Source organism: Lepidochelys kempii, chromosome 1 (assembly GCF_965140265.1).
Source record: "Lepidochelys kempii isolate rLepKem1 chromosome 1, rLepKem1.hap2, whole genome shotgun sequence".
Lineage (NCBI taxonomy): Eukaryota > Metazoa > Chordata > Testudines > Cheloniidae > Lepidochelys > Lepidochelys kempii.
Genome location: NC_133256.1, coordinates 262695112 through 262716754, shown reverse-complemented (window position 1 = coordinate 262716754; position 21643 = coordinate 262695112).

Genomic DNA, 21643 nt, shown 5'->3' with positions numbered 1-21643 from the left:
TTATTCTGTTTCCATTTCCCAGGGATTTCTTGAGGACTCTGTCCCAATAATCACTCCTCCCTTTGTAATAAACTTGATGTACTGTGGGAGTTCATAGATTTTAAAGAGACCGTTGTGATAATCAAGTCGGACCTCCTGCATAGCATAGACCATAGATCCTCACCACCCAGTAATTCCTGCATGAAGCTCACTGCTTGTCTGAGCTCAAGTGTACCATTTAGAAAGAGACCACATCTTGATTTAGAAACTTCAGGTGATGGAGAATACACCATGTACCTAGGTAAGTTGTTCAAATGGTTTATTACCCTCACCAGTCAAAAATATGTGCCTTATTTGTAGACTGAACTTGTCTGACTGAGCTTTCAACTACTGGATCTTGTTAATGTCTCTTACTGCTCCATTAAAGAGCCATATTCTATCAGAAATCTCTTCCCCATGTAGGTATTTGCAGACCATGATCACCTCTTAACTTTCTCTTGAATAAGCCTAATAGATTCAGCTTCTTAAGTCTCTCACTATGGGTGTGTCTACACTAGAATGTAAGTCAACCTATATTAGGTTGATTTTCAGTCACCACAGTGTGTGCATGTCCACACTACCTTGTAAGGTTATCTGATTAAAATATAACCATATGGATCATTGTTGCATATTTGACCATATAGATCACTGTTATATATTTGCAGCAAATCTTGTACAAAGGTTGTCAAGTGAAGTGTTTATGAAAAGGTGATGATTTGCTGATTATGATTATGCTACCTGTATGCATGTATCATCTTTGTATTTGAAGTTATAAGTATTGGCTCTATACCTGGATTTCAAATGTTTGCTCCTGGGGTACCGCCCACAAGGTAGCTAGCCAGCACATCTTGTAGGGACTATTCAAATGGAGTGGCCCATGGAAAGGACACTTAACTGACAATGGACCATGGTAGATGCCCATCTACACTTAATGGAATTTCCTGCTGTGACTAGGCGAAATGCATGGAGCCCACGTGACTCCAAACTCCATCTTGTTGCTGTAATTTTCCACAGTAAGAACAATGGGATTCCCTCCACATGGCAGAAATTATAAAAGGCCCTGAAAACACCTCCATTTGGACTCTTTCTTGCCCAGACCTCTGGACTATACTAATGGGAGCATTCTAACCAAGGGATTGAGGTCCTTCCAATAATTTGGAAGCAACCAGAGATGTATTAAGCCAGCAGTTGAACCAAGAACTTTGTAATTACTGTATGTATTTGATTCTTTTAACCAATTTTAACTCTCACCTTTCTTTCTTTCTTTCTTTCTTTCTTTCTTTCTTTCTTTCTTTCTTTCTTTCTTTCTTTCTTTCTTTCTTTCTTTCTTTCTTTCTTTCTTTCTTTTATGAATAAACCTTTAGATTTTAGATACTAAAGGACTGGCATCAGCATGATTTTGGGGTAAGATCTAAGTTCTGTATTGACCTGGGTGTATGGCTGTTCCTTTGGGATCAGAAGAACCCAGAATCAGAAGTTGATGAGACTGGTTGTAAAGAACCACTCACCTTAAAATCCAGTGTTTTCAGTAGTAATACAAGGACTGGGATGCCCAAGGACCTGCTTTTTTTGGTTTCTTGTTAGCCAGCGTGGCGAAACAGAAATTTACTTTTGTTGCTGGTTTGCTATATCCTATGAGGGATTAGCTACCAGTCTTGGGGTGTATCTGCCCTATTTCTCAGCATTTCGTCCTGAATTTGGCATTCTCAGTTGTGCCCCACTGAGGCACGGTTACACCAGACATAGGGTGTGTCTACACTAGAAATGTAAGTCAACCTATATTATGTTGATTTACGGTGCATGTCCACAGTACCCTCCTTGGGTTGATGGTGTATGTCCTCACCAGGAGCGCTTCCACTGAATAAAGAAGAGCAGTGTGGGGAGCTGAGAGCCTGGTCTCTCAGCTCCACTGGCAGCTCTCTGTTGGGAGACTGGCTGCCACACAGGCTCCCAATGGCTGCCCCCCACTCCCCGTTCCCCTCTGGGAGCGAGAAGCCACTTAGAGCTTCTTGCTTCCCCGTTCCCCCACTGGGAGTGGGGCCAGCCACGTGGGCTTCTCACCCCGGCTCCCAGCAGGGAGCAGGGTCTAGCCACCCAGCTCTCCAGGGGAGCAGGGACAGCTGGGATCTAGCTGCCTTATTTTCTTGTCATTTTCATGGCTCCTGCAGTGAAATTAACAAGACAGCCAACAGCAGGTGTAAGTAATGCAGTGTCTACACAGACACAGCCTCGCCTTAAATACACTGGCATAAGCCCTGTGCCTCTCGCAGAGGTGGAGTTATTATATCGGTGTAGTAGGGCAGTTACATCAGCAGGAGCAAGGCTGTAGTGTGTACACTGACATAATTAGGTCAACATAACCATGTAATGTAGATCAGCCCATAGATTTATAGATTCCAAGGCCAGAAGGGACCATTGTGATCATTTAGTTTGACCTCCTCTATCACACCACACAGCCAAAGAACTTTGCCAAAAGTAATTCCTGGAGCATACCTTTTAGGGGGAAAAACGCATCCAAACTTGATTTTAAACATCCCTTCATAAATTGTTCCAAAGGTTAATTAGTCTCATTGTTAAAAATGTATGCCTCATTTCTATGAATCATTCTTGTAGTTCTTTTCTGAATCCTTTCCATTTGTTCAATATCCTTTTCGAAACATGACTCCAGAAATGGACATGGTATTCCAGGAATGGTCCCGCTAACGAAGTTAACAGAGGTAATACCATCTCCCTACCTTACTTAATAGTCTCCGTATACATCCAAAAGTGTGCTCTCCCTCACTTAGCTCCATTGCACTAGAAGCTCATGTTCAGGTGGTTATCAACAATAAGCCCTAAGACCTTTTCAAGGTCAGTGCATTCAAGGATGCTGTCTCCCATCTTGTAAATGTCATGGACATTATCTGTTCCGAGATGTATGACCTTGCATTTGCCTGTCTTAAAATACATTTTGTTAAAATGAGCCCACTGTACCAAGCAGTTCAGGTCAGCCTGTATAACTGAACCATCCCCAACATTATTTACCACTCCACTATTTTTTGTGACATCTGCAAATTTTACCAGCAATGATTTTATATTTTCTTCCAGATGACTGATAAACATTTTGAACAGCACTGAGCCAAAAACAGATCTCTTCAGAAACTCACTAGAAACAAGCCCACAGGCTGATGAGTCCACATTTACAATTACTTTTTGAGATCTAGCAGTTAACCAGATTTTAATCCATATAATATGAGCTACACTGATTTTGTATAGTTGATAGTTTCCATGTTCTAAACCTTGACCTCTGGGGAAAAGTTTATGTTTTGTGACAGGGAGAAGTTACATTTCAATGTTCTGACTGTTATATTATGATGTAATAAAGCAAAAATAACCACATTACAAGGGGAGGGATGTCCTTGTGGTTAAAGCACTGAAATGGCACGCAGGAAATCTAGGTACAATTCCAGGCTCAGTCACCCACTTTCTGCGTGTCCTTTTTACTGAATTTACCCTCAGTTCCTCATCTGTAGAATGCAGAGAATATTTCTCGACCTCATAGCAATGTTGACAGGATAAAGCCAAATAAGGATTCTGAGGAACTCAGATGATAAGGTGTCGAGGGCTTCGTAAGCACTAAGGCAGAATGTAAATGTCACCATATTATTACACCAGCATCTCACGATGGATCCACATACTCATGCAAGCATCACTATGTTGCAATGCAACTATTACTGGGTCCAACACAATTACCCCGCAATGATATCAGGAAGTCTCAGCACAGCAATCACAATGTTGCTCGGCAACCATCACAAGATGATGATGCTGTGTCCGCCCCAAGTATATTTCAGGACAGTTTTGAGGTCAAATTTTCAGAAGCACTTTTTAAAATTATACCTTTGCGGTTATCCATATGTATACCTCGGGTGTGGATTTACTCCAGCAGGCAGCATTTGCACACGTTGCTCAAACAGAAGTCTAGCTGTGATTTGTCTGCACAACTACAGTCTTCATACACAAATCTGAGTTTCCAGATTGTCAAAACCTTGCATGTGAATTATTGTGCACTCTAAACTGCAAGCAAAGTTTTAGACATTAACCCAAAGCTGCTTTGAAAATTTAGACCCCCCCCCCACTGTTGTGTGGACTATCCTTCAAAATAAGGCCTCTCTTGAAAATGATGATGGGAACATGCAACGTCTAATGTGTGGCACTATGCCAGCTAGTTGAACAGAGCATTCCTTCCATTCTGCAAGTGTAGCGCTAGGGTGCTCAGTGGTATTAAGTGCTGAAAGTTCAGCTCAAGCTGAGAGAGGATGGGGGTCAGTGAGTTAGCTCTTATCTGCAAGAGCACTTTGACATATGGAATGTTTGTTCAGAGTGATTATCTGGGTGGAGAGCACCATAGAGGTTATTGCTCAAATAAATTCCTTATTAATGAAATCACAGTATTTGCCTTCACCTTTTCCCTCCTGCTGTCTACTCCAAACACAAATATACTCTAGTGCAGCAGGTGTGCCTGGGGAATACCAGGAAAGTTTAGAAGGAATGGCAGTAGAGATTTTTTACGGAGAAGTGTTCAGAGAAGTCCACGGAGAGGAAATGTTTGCAGGCATTATTCATAGGTGGGCAGGACCAGGCATTTTGGAATGTGGCTTGATGGAGAGGAAATCCACAAGAATCTACCAGACAGAGCAGGGGGAGGAGAGGGAGAGGAGTGTGTTTTAGTGAATTGAATTTGTAGCTCTTGGGGCCTAGGAGATAGCTAGGAAGGGCTACCTAGGGGGAAGGGCATGTCCTCTCCCTTCCCTGCTTGTGGAAAGCAGGATAGGCCTCTGTTTCCCAGCATTTTGCATGACACTGAGCCTTTTGCATCTTCTGTTTATTCATAAAACTGGCCCTGAGGAAAGGGAAATAGAGCTGAACTTGAGAGTTTGGGCTTTATTTGGACTACCCCCAAGCCATCTCCACACTTTGGAGTGTAAGAAAGAGATCTGTAAGAAGAAGTACCATTAGATCATATAGGGCATAATCATTGTACATTGACCATTGAAAGCAATGGCAAAGTTCCCATTGGCTTTGATGGAGCAAGATCACACTCATAGTCTTTCCCTCAGCCTAGTTTCCAGTATTTTGTCCTCTTGCCTGTCCAGTTTGAAATTACTGAAGTGACTGGGCTGACATGACAGTGCTCCCCTTGGGAGTCTATTCCGCACACTGACAGTGTTCACTGGTAGGAAATGTTTCTGGATAGCCAAATTAAAGTTTCCTTTTGCTCAAATTCATTCCATTACTGCTAGCCACATTTTCTTGGACCACCTAAAATGTTCAGTGCATCGCATGTGCTTTTACCCCTCCAAGTTTCACTTTCTTCCCCTTGAGAAAGAACCCAGGTTTTCAGAAGACGCCCTTCTTCGTCAATCGGAAATTAAACAGCTCAATCAAAGGGAAGCTTGAAGTTCCAAGAGCCTGATTGGCAGAGTTGCGGGGCATCCAGAATTCCAGCTGCAGTCAACGGGCGCAGCAGGTGCTCAGCACCTCTGGAAGGCAGGCCACAAGTGTCAGCGAAAGGTGAAGTGTCACAGCCCAGGGCGGTGCAGGGTGGAGGCGATCATTGCAATTGCAGACACATGCAGCACTGATTTAAAGGCGAGTCCAACAAACGTCACAACTGATAGGATAATGAGGGCCTTGATGTCACGGTCAACATCACATGCCTGTAATAAAGCCCAAATTATTCAGAGTGAAGAATATAGAAAATCTAAATGAGTTTTCACCATTTAGGCTCTTGTGTTCACATTTTCCCTGGACTTCTATAACTACCACGCTAGAGGACTGCCATACATTCTCCAAGGGGTTGCCCCTCCCACTGCCAGTGCAGAGAGATGCACCATTAGACTGTACACTCTTTGGGGCCAGGGCTGTCTCTTTGTATATGGTTGCATGGTGCCTAGCACAAAGGTCCTTGGCTTCTGGTGCTACCATTATACAAGTAAAGACAACAAGGAGGCCTTGTGGCACCTTAGAGACTAACAAATTTATTTGGGCATAAGCTTTCGTGGGCTAAAACCCACTTCATCAGATGCATGGAGTAGAAAATACGGGAGCAGGTATAAATACATGAGAGGATGAGAGTTGCCTTACCAAGTGTGAGGTCAGTCTAACAAGACAAATCAATTAACAGCAGGATACCAAGGGATGAAAAATAACTTTTGTAGTGGTAATGAGGGCAGCCCATTTCAAAGAGTTGAAAAGAAGGTGTGAGTAACAGTAGGGCGAAATTAGTATGGGGGAAATTAGGTTTAGGTTTTGTAATGACCCAACCAGTGATGAGCTGCCAAAATCTTAACAACCGGTTCCCTCCTCACCCCACGAGGGGGTCGTTGCCCACCCCTAGCCCCCGGGACTCCTGCCCATCCAACCCCCAGCATTCCTTGATGCCCCGCCCAGGACACCTGCCCCATCCACCCTCCTCCCCTGTCCCCTGACTGCCCCCAGAACTGGGAAGGATGGTCTCGTGGGCCACCATAGTGGGTGCCTACCGCACCCCTAAGAGCCAGAGGAACCTGCTGGGGTGGCGAGGTGGGGAGTCCCAGCAGTGCTTACCTGGGGCAGCTCCCAGGAAGCATCCGGCAGGTCCCTCTGGCTCCTAGGGGTGGGGGAGCATAGCTGGGGGGGAGCAGGGGGAGCGGCTGTTCCCCCCACTGATCACATCAAAAGTGGCTCCTTAGGCGCCAACTCCATGGGTGTTCCAGGGCTGGAGTACCCACAGGGAAAATTTGGTGAGTGCAGAGCAGCCACCAGCAGCTCCACGCCCTGTGCCCAGCCCCAGCTCACCTCCCCTCCACTCCACCTCCTCCCCTGAATGCACCGCCCCACTCTGCTTCTCCGCACTCCCTGGGCTTCCCACAAATCAGCTGTTCGGTGGGAAGCCGGGGAGGGCTGAGACACAGGTAGTGGCTTCCTGCTCAGGCCAATGGTGGCGGAGGTGAGCTGAGGTGGGGAGCAGTTCCCCTGCCCTCCCCCCCCCGGGGTTACCTGCTGCGGCGCGGGCAGCCCTCCTTGCACGCCCCCGCCCCAGCTCACCTCCACCTCCCTGGGCCTGAGTGCAAAGCCGCCACCTGCTTCTCAGCCTGCCCTGGTTCCCACACAAACAGCTGATTCACGGGAAGCCTGGGGGGGGGGTGGGGGCGGAGAAGCAGAGCGGGGCGGAGCGTTCAGGGGAGGAGGTGGAGTGGAGGTGAGGTGAGCTGGGGCTGGCGGGGGGACGGGGAGCTGCCGGTGGGTGCTCTGCACCCACCAAATTTTCCCCATGGGTGCTCCAGCTCTGGAGCACCCATGGAGTCGGCGCCAAAGGTGCCACTTTTGGCCGGTTAAATTTAGAAGCCCTTTTAGAACCAGTTGTTCTCTCGCGGAACAACCGGTTCTAAAAAGGCTTCTCAATTTAACAACCGGTTCTAGTGAACCGGTGGGAACCGGCTCCAGCTCACCACTGGACCCATCCACTCCCAGTCTTTATTCAGGCCTAATTTGATGGTGTCCAGCTTGCAAATTAATTCCAGTTCTGCAGTTTCACGTTGGAGTCTGTCTTTGACGTTTTTTTGTTGAAGAATGCCACTTTTAGGTCTGTTATTGAGTGACCAGGCAGACTGAAGTGCTCTCCTACTGGTTTTTGAATGTTATGATTCCTGATGCCAGATTTGTGTCCATTTATTCTTTAGCGTAGAGACTGTCCGGTTTGGGCAATGTACATGGCAGAGGGGCGTTGCTGGCAAGTAGTAATAATGCTGACTTGATGGCTCAGCCTGACAGAAGAGGGATTAAGCAGGGCATAAGTGTCATGCTGGCCCCTGCACAAGAGTAAATGTCACCCTAAGTGCCATAGAAGTTCTTACTTTTGGCATATAAAGCCTTAGGAATCCTGGGACCGTCCATCTGCGGGACCAGGTGCCTTACCTATGGTCACAGAAGGCTAGATCTGCAGACTCTCTCATGGTACAACCTGGAGAAAATAGGAGACATGGCCTCTCTCTAGCAAGGGCTTGTAGCTGTGCAACGCTCACTTCTTGTATATAGGATTCGGCCTATAGGGGATTTCTTTCCACGCAATGAAGCTCAATTACACTTGGAGCAACGTTATGTAAACAAATCAAAGGGGAAATTATACCAACACAGAGGAGCATCAACCACAAAATCCACACACATTGGCAATGTGAGCAGCAGCCAGAGGTTGTGGTTTCAGACAGGCAGAAGCGCAGTATGAGAGGCACTGTTTACCTAACCGTGATACTGTTACACACCCTGGTTGGCAGGGGGCCAGGGATCCAGCCTGCAGCGATTTACACGTAGCCAAAGCTGTTCACTCAGGGCGACATCTACACTGGCACCGGTAATGCACTTTAACGTGGCTTGTGTGGTCGCGGCAGAGCGCTGGGAGGGAGCTCTCCCCAGCACTCTAAAAAACCCCCTCCACAAGGGGCGCGGCTCCCAGCGCTGGGGCACTGTCTACACCGGCGCTGTACAGCGGTGGAACTTGCTGCGCTCGGGGGGGGTGTTTTTTCACACCCCTGAGTGAGAAAGTTGCGGCGCTGTACAGCACCAGCGCAGACAAGCCTCCGGCATGAAAGGTTGCTGTTAGTGATGGTCTTTATAGCAGAGAGCCACTGAGGACATCAGAATGTTGAAGCCGTGGGATTCCCCCCGGTGCAGGGGTGCAGTGCTCGTGGGCCGTGATGCAGGATCAAGGCCAAAGGGATTAGCTTTCCTTGACCACACTTCGTGTTTGGACATGCTGACTTTCTCTACAACAAGGCCAAAATATTCCAGTGCTAGTGCTTGGGATGGGAGCATTTTTATTAATATTTGTATTGCAATAGCACCTACGGGCCCCAATCATAAACCTGGGCCCCACTGGGCTGACTCTGTGTAAACACCGAACAAAAAGAAAGTCCACACTCTGAAGAGTTTACCATCTAATTAATTTTTCCTGGTGTAATTTACACAATGCTTGAGAGGATTTGATTTAACATGCACCTATGTAACCTGCCTGTGGCATACTAGGTTCACTGTGTTTAGGTTATTTATCATATTACTTTTAGAACAGGTGTTGTGTGCACTTAGAACTATGAAACCCAATCCCCATATAACTACTACATTCAGGAAATAAATGTCACAGTGCATATCATTCTTGTGTTTGATTCCTGCTAATCAAACACGCAGGCAGGGGCTTCTTTCCTGGACCCCTTCACCTAGCCTTTTTCCAGCTACGCACATAATTCAGGAGGCCCATTTGGATGGAAGGTTTCATCCATGGATTGGATTTCAAAGGGAGGAATGTCAAATGAGATCTTCCAGATGTAAATGGCCTCCAGATGTGGCTGTTTCTCCTCCACACAGGAGGGGGAGGAAACTGCTTTGTGAGAGTCTCTCAAGTGAAATGGAAAAACATTCTCCACCAAGAAGGGGAGGGTGGGAGGAGAAGAATAGGAACAGAAAAGGAGAGTTGAAGAAAGAGAAGGACTGAGCTACAGCTAAATGATTCAGGACGTATGTTGTGTTACAAATAATATTCCCTGTGTGTATATTAGTAGTTCATATGGTACATCAGACACCAGAAATCCAACTGCAAACAATTTAAAATGGGATGGGCCCAGTGAGTGAAGGGAGAAACAGGAAGGAATTTTGCCTACAGGAAGTTCACTCTTTCCCTAAGGGGCGCTACTGGTTGAATCCTACATTCTAAAACTCCCTAAGATCCTTTCGAGCCAGCACTCAGACCATGACCGCATTATGGTTCAGCCGTGGTTATGTAGGCTCGTTGCTAGTCCAGCTCCATGCATATTTTATAGACAATCTTCTTTTTCTCTGCAAAACTCGCCTGTAAACAGTGTACCCGTCTCTCAGATTTACAGTATTCACTACTTTAAATTATTTGCCCAAGGTGAAATTCCTCCCAGGGCAGAGGGCCAGCACAAGGCTTGTTAAATTCCCCGAGGGGAATATCACTCCAAATTGTTGCTGTGAATAGTCTCCTAGTCTGCAATTTGCTGTGAGAGTTCTGGATGGTGTAGCTCAGAGTCAGGCTTCCAGAAAAAATTGTTCATGTTTCCTGAGAGCAGAATCCAGCCCTGTTTGTTTTGTAAAGCACCAGCGGGCATCTATTGCACTGTAGATGTAAATAAGAAAAACAGCGGGTTTTCTCCAGTTTTAAAACTGTGTGGCATGGCATTTGCTCACCTTCCCCCATGTGTCTCCATCCATGCATCATTAAGGTACCTCTCACCATGGTTTGTCAAGCCCTAAGTGACATCTGATGATGTGGGAAGGATTTGGATGCCTTGTGGTAGCACACAACCACTTAGGTACCTCTGAAAAGGTCCATAAGAGATCTCAGCTGCCATACTCTCCTCCTGCTCATTGTTTCACTCTCCCCTGACCCTGGCAGGCTTTATGAAATGCTGGCCAAGAGAAAGATGTTTTCGCTGAGGGAAGCCTGCAGCAAAAAGGTGCGTTCTTTTCTGTTTGATCTCATCACAGCTGGCCGTGGCTCAGTCTGATCTCCTTTGGCAAAGCATCCCACAGCCCAAGTCCTATCGCCAAGAACTTCCTAGTCCCCGCAAGCCTGATGCTGTGCTTCTCCAGCTTCAGTGGTCTTTGTGCTTCCTGTGGGGTAAGAAGGTCTGATAGTTATCCAGATCCTAATCCATTGAGGTTCTTGGACATGAAGACTAGGACATTCAGACCTGGCAGAGAAGGGTAGCTGCAGGGCATTGGATATGGATCCCTCATTCAGAGCCACTCAGCTTTGTGGAAGTTAGGGCCGCACAGAGGCAACCTGTCACTGGCAGGGCCTCACACCAGTGGAGGGTTGAGAGTACTTCCACTCCACTCTGCCATACCATCTCCCTGTCCCTGTTCTGCCTGCGCCCTGCCCTGGAACCTCCCTGACATGATCTTGAAACTGGCAATGAGGCAGGGGATGGCTGGTGTAAGAGGCAAGGGAACTGCCTTTGCCAGATTTACACCAGTGGAGAGCTCCCTGGCACAGGGAATTGCTCCACCGGCCATCTCGGGATATCATAAGGCCACTTTGCATGGTTTACCTAGCGCAAAGTGGTTTTAGCCTGCTGGAAAAATCCAGCTCTAGGTCTGTAAGGTCAACGCAGAAGTGGACAGGAAGCCCAAAAAGAATGCAGAGCACATGCTAGCTTCCATTGCCAAATCTTAGGCTCCATGTTTCAGCAGAACTCACACACGGATCATTGTCACTCACTTTCTGTTCCAAAACATCTCTTCTCCATGATCCATCCCTATGGCTGGAATGCTGACCAGGAGGAAGGGGAAGGGGCATGCGTGTCCTCTTGAACTCTGCAGCTGCAGAGGACAGAAAGAGTTAAGTCGCGTGACCTGGAATTTCAGGAGAAATGCCTCCTTCAAGGTGAGAAGCAGCCATTCCAGGATACAGCAAATAGGAATGTATCCCAAACCTGCAGACACCTCAGCCCTTCTCCCACACCCATTTCCTCCTCTCTTCTTTCCGCCCCAGTCTCTGCGGAGCTAATCTCAACAACAGAAGAGTTTGTCACCTAGCTGCTGGAGTATTGATTGTACAGTCAGGTGGAAACCAAAGAGTCTAAAAATGTCAGCCACACCAGAGGAGTTTACCTACCTTCCCTCGGGCCCGTTGCCAGCTCCTCCCCACTGTGTTTCAACATCCCATTTGCTCACATGACAGCTAGGCAGGTGGCTATTCAGGTATGGCCATTTCACCTCACATGCCTCCTGCATTTGTGCAAGGGGTGGAATTCCAGAGACCGTTTTCTCTGCCACTGAGATTGTGCACTGGTCACTAGGCCGGACTGGCACACAAGAGCACCTCTGTCTGCGCGGCTAACACTCCCTTTATCTGTTACTGCATGTTGGCGTTTGCCCATCCCCACAATGCAACGGAGAGTTCCAATTACAATTGGAATCAGTTAGTCCTGAATTAAGGGCCCCACTGCACCAATTACATACGGCCCCGAGGCAGGGATGGGCTGATCAGCAGCCTGCCCTCAAACTGTGCTCAAATTCTTCCACACAGTTATGAGGAGTTCCCAGAGAGCTAGTGTTTGTTTCCTTGCTTTTATGACTCTCCCATCACTGTTTCCCATGCATGATCTGGGTACAGTGTGTACTTTGCGGGACTCCTCCCAGAGACACGTGCTCGTCAGTGGCCGCTGCGCAGTCTGAGAGGGACACTGGCCTGGGACTAAGGGGACCAGAGCACTGCCCCGGGGCAGGAGGCGAATGAAGTGGCTCCAGTGCCACTAAGGGAGACTCTTGAGACACAACCTTCAGGTGCTTTGCCCCATCTATTTTTGTTCACAAAATATACCCACAGATCCCATTTTCCCTGAATGAAGATGGCAAAAGACAGCAGCAGAACCCCACACAGGCATTCGAAGGAAGCCCACTTGAGACACGCGTACCCGGCCCTCTAACCTGGAAACCAGATGTTTATTTTCTGAGCCCAGCTCTCTCGGACCTGCTTTCATTATTAGTATCAATATTGTTTATTGGTATTGCAGGCATCTAGGGCCTCAGTACAAGCCCATGACAAAGAGGTGTTCCCTGCCCTGAAGAGCTTACAGTCTAAAAATAAGTCAAGAAACAACAGCTGGAGCTGTGGCTGGAGCAACCACCGACAAAAATTAGTGGGTGCTTAGCACCCACCGGCAGCCAAGATCCTCCCCTCCCCCCAGTGCCTCCTGCCCGCTAGCGGCCCCACCGATCAACTCCTCCCCGTCCCTCCCAATGCCTCCTGCATGCTGCAGAACACCTGTTCAGTGGCATGCAGCCAGTGCTGGGAGGAAGGGGGAGGAGCAGAGATGGGGCGTGGTCGGGGGAGGGGGTGGGGTGAGGTAGGGAAGAGGCAGGGCGGGGATGGAGCGGAGGCAGGAAGGGGTAGGGCCTTTGGGGAAGGGGTGGAGTGGGGGTGGGAAGAGGCAGGGTAGGGGTGGGGGCTTGAAGGAAGGGGTGGAATTGGGGTCAGCCAATGGTGGAGGAGGGATGGAGTCAAGCACCCTCCAGGTAGAGAGGAAGTCGACGCCTATGCTGGGGTGTATTAACAGGAGTGTTGTATGTATGTAAGACACAGGAGGTAATTGTCCCGCTGTACTTGCCACTGGTGAGGCCTCAGCTGGAGTTCTGCGTCCAGTTTTGGGCACTTTAGGAAAGATGTGGATAAACTGGACGGAGTCCAGAGGGGAGCAACACAAGTGGTCAAAGGTTGAGAAAACCTGTTCTAGGAGGAAAGGTTAAAAGAACTGGGCATACTTGGTCTTGAGAAAAGAAGACTGAAAATGGACCTGATAAGAGCCTTCAGATCTGTTTAGGCCTGTTATAAAGAGGACTGTGACAATCCATGTCCACTTCAGGTAGGATGTTAAAGCAACTTCTTAGATAATTTTGCCATTATCCCTCCACAAGCCACTCCCTAAAACACTCTCTCTCTTGCTCTGCAGGATTGTTCCCTACAGTCTATTGTCCTTTGCCCAGTCCGTTTTGAAATGACCCCAACAACAAGGCTTCCGGCACACGGTGTAATTGTCGGCCAGGGGACGTATCAGACCTCACCATTAGGAAACATTTCCTGATATTCAGGCTGTGCTTCCCTTTGCTCACATTCATCCTCTTACTCCCTTTGGGCCGGCGCCTTGACTAAAAACCCAAATCATCACTGCATGTAACAAAGGAGGGAGTGCTTGTTCTGAGCAAGAAGCACCAACGACGTCAGGGCTATTTAAGTTGCAGCCTGCTGATTACTAAAAACAAAACGTATGTTTTTAAAATCTCATTGCTTATCCATTTATCCCAGAAAATTTCTTTGGGCTACCCTAATTAGCCCTTCCTCTCCCCCTTGGTGTTTTCATTTTGCCAAGTTATGTATCTGTTCACCTTCATACGTTAGTCCCTTCAGGCTCATAAGCATTTGATTGCTCTTTTCTGAATTGCCTCACATTTGCCAATGTCTCTAGGGCACTGAGGTAACTGGCATTGCACACGGTATTCTAGGGGCTGGCATGAGCCATTGATATTTAGACAAGACTTGCCATTGACTTCAATTCACGGCCAGTGAAGCTCCATCATTGATCGCCACAGTAGAGCCTACAGCGCAAGCAAGGTTCAGACATTTACCCACCAGTTCATCTACCCTGTCTGAGAGCAGAGCTAGACAACATGGTGGCAAAACCTTCCTGAGCCCAGTCTAACACTCCAGCTTCTGCCATTGCTACCATAAATGGAGCTGCAAGGGTGGTGAATGATGGCTATGAAGTTTGCTAGTGTGATCGCAGCTCCAGATCTCACAGGCCAGGAAGACAATAGTCCCTCTTGTGGCACTGGTGAGACTCCACTCAAGGCCATCCCACGCCACTTATTTTGAAGCACAACTCCCCAAAGATGAGCAACTAGAGCCTTTGGTACATAGTTGCTATGAAAAACAGGGCTGGTGGTGAAATACGTCTGTGAAGTTTGCTGATGTAGGAAGAGCCACTGTATGAACAGCTTAGAATTGCATTAGCTTTCTTTGCACCCACCCCAGATTTGGATGTCACATTGCAAGTTCGTAGCCAAATGTTTGTCTGTTGTCCCCACAAGTTGCTTTCAGCTTACTGTTTTTCAAGTTCCAGTATCTCTCAGTGAATAGCCGTGTTTCACTTTATTTTCCCCCAGATAATATAGTTGCATTTTTCCAAACTGACTCTCATGTTAATATTTCCTGCCCATATCCTGCCTCAACAACAAGGGAGCCACAAATGTGGTGACAGTATCTTACAAAGGAGAAATACTTAAAACATGAACATTGAGAGTGTTTCCTAGCAAGGGAGAGAGGACAGGATGGAGAGACAGAGAGCAAGAGGCAAAAAAGAGGGACTACACAGGAGAGAGATATTGACCTGCCCACCCATGTTCACATTCTCTTGAGAGTCTCCCCCCGAACCCTTTAACTACCTTTAGTTTCCTGAAAAAGAGGCACTGGTTGAAATTCTGAGCCCACCTATATTGGTGTCAAACCAGAGCTACTTCACTGGCCTCAGTGGAGTTTTTCCAGATTTACATGGAAACTGGTCCACTGTACATTGTATGTTTTCTTCTTTACAAAGGGACAAACGTCTCTATATTTGGAAAAGTGATTTCTGTGTCCCTCCCCTTGTTGCTGAGTGTGTGGTTTGTTGTGTGTGTGTGTGGGGTGGGGAGGCTGGTTTTTTTTAAAGACACATGGAAACAGAGTTCTCCCCCCTCCCTTCTGCCATGTGAACAGCAGCATCTGGGAGGACCCTTCCCTGTCTCCTGCAATCACTTTTCACTCAGCTCTGGTTTTTTTCTCCTCATTTGCTCTATTGCCATTGCTTGTTCAATCCCCATCATTTGGTCTCTCCTCTGCCACTGGAGCCCTTCAGCTGCCCAATCCAATCTCCCTGCCTGCTGTGCCTTTCATCCTTCCCTCACCTCCCATGCAGTTACCCTCTTCCTTTACCCCTGCCCTGGCTTACTCCCACATTCCCTTCCTTTCCCACCGAATATTCCTTTCCCTCCACTTCAATCCCAGCAAGTGACTCCCCCGCCCCATAGAAAAGAAACCCATCTCTATGTTCATAATATTAATAAATCAATAAAGCATAGAACTACTTGGGCCTATCTCTAGCATCATCCTGGTCACTTTGCTTGTATGTCATATCCCTTTTCCCCACCCTTCCTCTGATTCTTGTCTCTTTAGAGAGACATGGTGGGTGAGATAATATCTTTTATTGGACCAACTTCTCTTGGTGAAAGAGATACGCTTTCAAGTGACACAGAGCTCTTCTTGCCTCTCGAGGCTGCGACCGTGTCTTCCTGCATGTTTGCAAAGCACCTGGCACATTTTTGCTGCTCTTCAGTATAAATGAATCTGCAGATAAAGGGAAGCGGTTCAGAAAGGGAGCAGTGAGGGCAGTTTATTTTCATGCACCACCCCTGAATCCTACCTACCAAACACAGAGCTAGATTGTAACCTTACAGACTGCTCAGGATACCAGGATAACATCCCTGTTCTGGGAAGAAAGGCCACAGGAACTGTAATTAGCCCTGGAGAAAGGCACTGCTAACACTCCTGTGGAGCAGCACCAACTCAGAGGGGAAGAATGCCACCTACTAAGCCATCAGCATCAGCTCAAGTAGTGCCTGGGTTTTTGTGGGTCTCCCAGCGAAGTAGAGGCAAGGTCTGGACATGTTTAGCTTGTAGAAGAGAAGATCACAGTTGAAGACAATGTTGCTACAAATCCTTTGAGCCATTTTGTTGAATGTAAGGAGAATAATGTGGCACTATTAACCCTGAAATTCCTGGCTGTTGACAGTTTAGACTAGGCTAACATAGGAACATACAGTCAGATTTAATAATTTTGTTAAGATGATGTTGAAGTAAAAAGAAAACAGTACAGAGTTTAAGCATAGAAGTTTCTGGTTATCAGGGAATAAGGTACAGATTATCAAGGGGTTCAAAATTCGGTTTAGGAACGGGTGGCGTAAAGAATACATAATCTGCAATCTCCCCAATTGGGGGTAAAAGTTTAACGGGTCAAAGTACAGACATTGAGCTATGGGGGTATGTTGTTCATATAATGGCTATGTTCAGGTGTGGAGTATAATGAGTGGATACAATGATGAGGATGGATTTACCCTCATTTGGTGGGATTTAATGTTCAGTGAGTTTATGGTTCCAGTTCATATGGTCCAATGGAAAAAGTCTCTCAGTCCCTTTCCCATAGTTGATGCACGATGTCGTACCGGCTCACACTATTGCTATGTTGTCAATTGACCAGGGCTCACCAGACAGTAGCTCTTGTCTTTGTTTTCCTTGCATGGGAGTGATGTTATCTTTGTAAAGAAAATAGGGGAGGACAATGCTTTGATAGAAGCAGCCCAGCACCACACCCTGGGTAGGGCCTCCATTGTCAAAGAACCATCTATGACAACAAGTGCTGGAATGGACTGATGTGGAGACAGGTTTCTAGGCATTTCTTAAAACGCAAGTGGTGTCACCTAGTTATCTTCATCGCATTCATAAGAAGACACTACACAATGCAGCATCCCAGAGGGCATAAACCTGCATGTGTAGAGACATTCCAGGGGGCGCAAGGGGGCAATAAAGAGAATCATCTCCACTGCCATCGTGGGAGAGCAAGGAGTTCCAGCAAGGGAACTGGGACAACCTCCATCCATCATCGCTTTGACAATGGAGGCCTGAGGCTCTGGGAGGGACACTTGGCCAGCCCACATGGGAAAGCCAGTGCAAATGCACCATTTGGAGTATAGCTAGTGAGCTTCTTCAACAGGAAAGTTTTCAGTGTCAAAAGGAAGACACTGGGGCTGAGGTTAAAATAAGGGGGAGTGGATGGGAGCATAGTTCCCTCACCTCTACTATGGCAGAGCGGGAGAGCCCTTCCTCCTCTCCATCCCTCAGGAGGGCTGAGTTCGCCCCTAGCTCCCGTTCCTCTTTAGCTGATGCAGTGAGAGCTCCCCTTCTAGTTTCAATCTACTTTAACCAGTGCATGGAGGAGAGCTGTAATCCCCCCAGTTCAGACATCACTGCTATATCTTCACTACCACAAGAAGCCTCGATCTGCCACTCCCTGGGAGTCAAAATCTCAATCTGATGCAACTCATAATCTCCCAGTCCAACAATTTCCCAATCTGATGGGCAGGGCCATAATCCCCAGGTCCCATGTTAGCGATTCATAATTACCCAATATTATGCGAGAGCTAGTCTAATCCCTGCACTCAGAGAAGCCATAATTTCCTCAGTCTGCTGTTCTCCTACCTGATGCAAAGATCACAGTCCATTCTAGCCAAGGTCGATGTCATAAACTGTCCAGTCTCAAGTGAAAAAGTCACAGTTCTCCAAGACAAGTTGAGAGGTCAAAATTCCCCAGACACCAACACCAGAAGAATGGATGTATCATTTTCACATTCTGGGAAGAAAAGTTGTTCTAGTGACTCTGAAAGTGACTGGGGAAGTTAGTTTCTCATCTGGTAAATGGTTTCATGTTGTTTAGAAAGAACACATGTGGGTAAAAGATTTTTGCCATGACTCTGGGCAGGCCATATCATATTACTCTCGCGTAGTGGAGTCAAGAGTGAGTCATTGAAGGTCCTGTCAATAAATGCTTCATATCACACCACGCCAGCCTGAATTCTACAGACATTAGGTACAATTCTCCACAGCACCTAAGCCCCATTTTCAAAAGGTCAATGGGACTTCAGTGCTAAATTACTTTTGAAAATGGGACTTAGGCGGTTTTGAAAATGTTACCTTTCCTATGGTTTGCAGAAATACTTGAGCTTGTTGAGCCAGGGATCATCCCTTTTTGAATGTCTAGAAAACACCTAGTACATCATTGGTACTACCATAAAAAAAGCCAGAACACTGTTGGAGAAAGACAATGAGTTTAATGTTGACTGCTACTACGTCTTTTCATATCCCTCAGCCTGTAAAGCCAGGCTCCCTTAGTACCATGAGTCTAACTGCACAGGCCTCAGACAGAGAGAGAGAGAGGAAAATTACAACAAATACATCTGTGAATACTTACAAAAACATAATGCTCCTGTGATATCAAATGCCTGTTACCTGAAAACCTATCAGAGCTTTAAGCAAGTCTCGTGTAACGCCCGCTAGAAAACTGGAATTGTTTCCTTTCAAGTGGCATAAATGAAAGTTCCCATTTCTAGCCCTGAAGGGTCATGCATGACAAACACAATTTATCACATGGTTCTGAAATGTATCATATGCTGCTGCAAATTATCATATCACATGGCGATCCCCAGAATGTGCGTATGCATCAATTGTAAAACCTGAAAACAGTGTGTGCAATATTAAAGAACCAGCCCTGCCACAAAAGCCTTTCAAAGCCTATTACAAATGACCTACTGCACCTGTTTCTGGCATTTCTAGAACTGCTGCTATACTAATTTACATTTTGAACCTTAAAGTTGCTCCCGACTCTACCCACTTCAAGCAATGACAAGTAGAGGTGCAGTGAATTACATGGAGTTCATCTCCTGTTTTGATGACCTCTGACGTTTCCCACAGCAGTCTTCCATGGTGTGACAAACTGATTTGTGCATGTGTGCAGTGGAGAGATCAAATACATTAGGACAGTAAGTGACGGAAATTGGACTGGGGTTTAATGTATACATTAGGTGTATTTTTGTCTGAAAGAATTAAAAAAAGAATACACCCAAGTGCTACAATTGCTCCTGTTTAATCTGTATGCTGAGGAGTTCTGATAAATCTAGCATGCTCTTTGGATATACATAGTTCAAACAAACCTTTGCTTTAAGATAAATCCTCATACAGTAACAACATAGCCCATTGGTTTCTGTAGTCTGGTATCCCACCCTCCAAAAGTGACCAATTCTGGATGCTTCAAAGGGAAGTTGAGCATACTTTTCCCCTCCAGCCCCAGTAATGCTCTTCACTGGGCAATATAAAATATGGCAGGATAATTATCCAGTTCGTCTCCTGATAATCAATTTCCATTTTTAAATGAGGCTTGACAAACCCTCATTTTTATCCTAGTTAATGTCACTAGAAATGCTATTCTTGTTGTATAAACAACTACTTAATATATACCTATATTAAACTAATATCCTGAAGCAGTGAGTTCCTCCAGTTATTTATGAGTTTAAAGATATTTTCATTTAAAATGATATGCTACCTTTTAACACAGTTAGGAAGAGATAATTTATTTTCTCACTTCCACCCTTTCCACCAGACTAGAAACACAGACAGATCCATGGGCATGTATACCTGGAGAGAAGCTGCCATTTCTCTCATTGGAAATTCAAAGTTCCTGCCTGCACTCAAGAGATCTGGGGTACTAAGCACAATGTGGACTCCCTAGCTTGCCCATAACATCACCATGTGTCCACACACAAGACTGTCCCCAACAGCAGGCTGGGGTTTGCACCACTGTTTGGGTTACGCTTGCTGTGAGCAAGGCTAACCAACATGCTACCCACTATTGTGTCTAACTCCATGGGTGCAGTGCCAGTGAAGATGACAGTCACAGACACAACAACTCCAATGGTACAAACACCCTCAGGGATCAGTTTTGGGACCAATCTTATTTAATCTTTTTATTACTAACCTTGGCAGAAAAAGTGGGAATGTGCTAATAAAGTTTGCGGATGACACAAAGCTGGGAGGTATTGCCAATACAGAGAAGGACCAGGATATCATACAGGAGGATCTGGATGACCTTGTAAACTGGAGTAATAGTAATAGGATGAAATTTAATCGTGAAAAATGCAAGGTCATGCATTTAGGGATTAATAACAAGAATTTTTGTTATAAACTGGGGACACATCACTTGGAAGTAACAGAGGAGGAGAAGGACCTCAGAGTATTGGTTGATCACAGGATGACTATGAGCCGCCAATGTGATATGGCTGTGAAAAAAGCTAATGCTGTCTTGGGATGCATCAAGCGATGTATTTCCAGTAGAGATAAGGAGGTGTTAGTACCTTTATACAAGGCACTGGTGAGACCTCAGCCGGAATATTGTGTGCAGTTCTGGTCTCCCATGTGTAAGAAAGATGAATTCAAACTGGAACAGGTACAGAGAAGGACTAGTAGGATGATCCGAGGAATGGAAAACCTGTCTTATGAAAGGAAATTCAAAGAGCGTAACTTGTTTAGCCTAACCAAAAGAAGGCTGAGAGGAGATATGATTGCTCTCTATAACTATATCAGAGGGATAAATACCACAGAGGGAGAAGAATTATTTAAGCTCAGTACCAATGTGGACACAAGAACAAATGGATATAAACTGGCCATTAGGAAGTTTAGACTTGAAATTAGATGAAGGTTTCTAACCATCAGAGGAGTGAAGTTCTGGAACAGTCTTCCAGGGCAAGCAGTGGGGGCAAAAGACATACCTGGCTTCAAGACTAAGCTTAATAAGTTTATGGAGGGGATGGTATGATGGGATAGCCTGATTTTGGCAATTAATTTATGTTTGACTATTAGCGGTAAATATGCCCAATGGCCTGTGATGGGATGTTAGATGGGGTGGGATCTGAATTACTACAGAGAATTCTTTCCTGGGTGTCTGGCTGGTGAGTCTTGCCCACATGCTCAGGGTTTAACTGATCGCCATATTTGGGGTCGGGAAGGAATTTTCCTCCGGGGCAGATTGGCAGAGGCCCTGGGGGTTTGTCGCCTTCCTTTGCAACGTGGGGCACGGGTCACTTGCTGGAGGATTCTTTGCACCTTGAAGTCTTTAAACCATGATTTGAGGACTTCAGTAGCTCAATCATAGGTTAGGGGTTTGTTACAGGAGTGGGTGGGTGAGATTCTGTGGCCTGCATTGTGCAGGAGGTCAGACTAGATGATCATAATGGTCCCTTCTGACCTTAAAGTCTATGATTCTATGATCCCTCCCATGACCATCCTTTGGGGCACAGGTCACTGTCTATGTGGCCTGGCTGGTAAAGTTTCTGTACTAACTAGGTGTCAAGATTTCCAGATGGGGGAGTAAAGAAGAAACTTCTCCCTGTGGGCAGGTTATTCCATACCTGCCTACTCAGGGATTCTTGAACTTCCCCCTGAAGCAGCTGGTGCTGG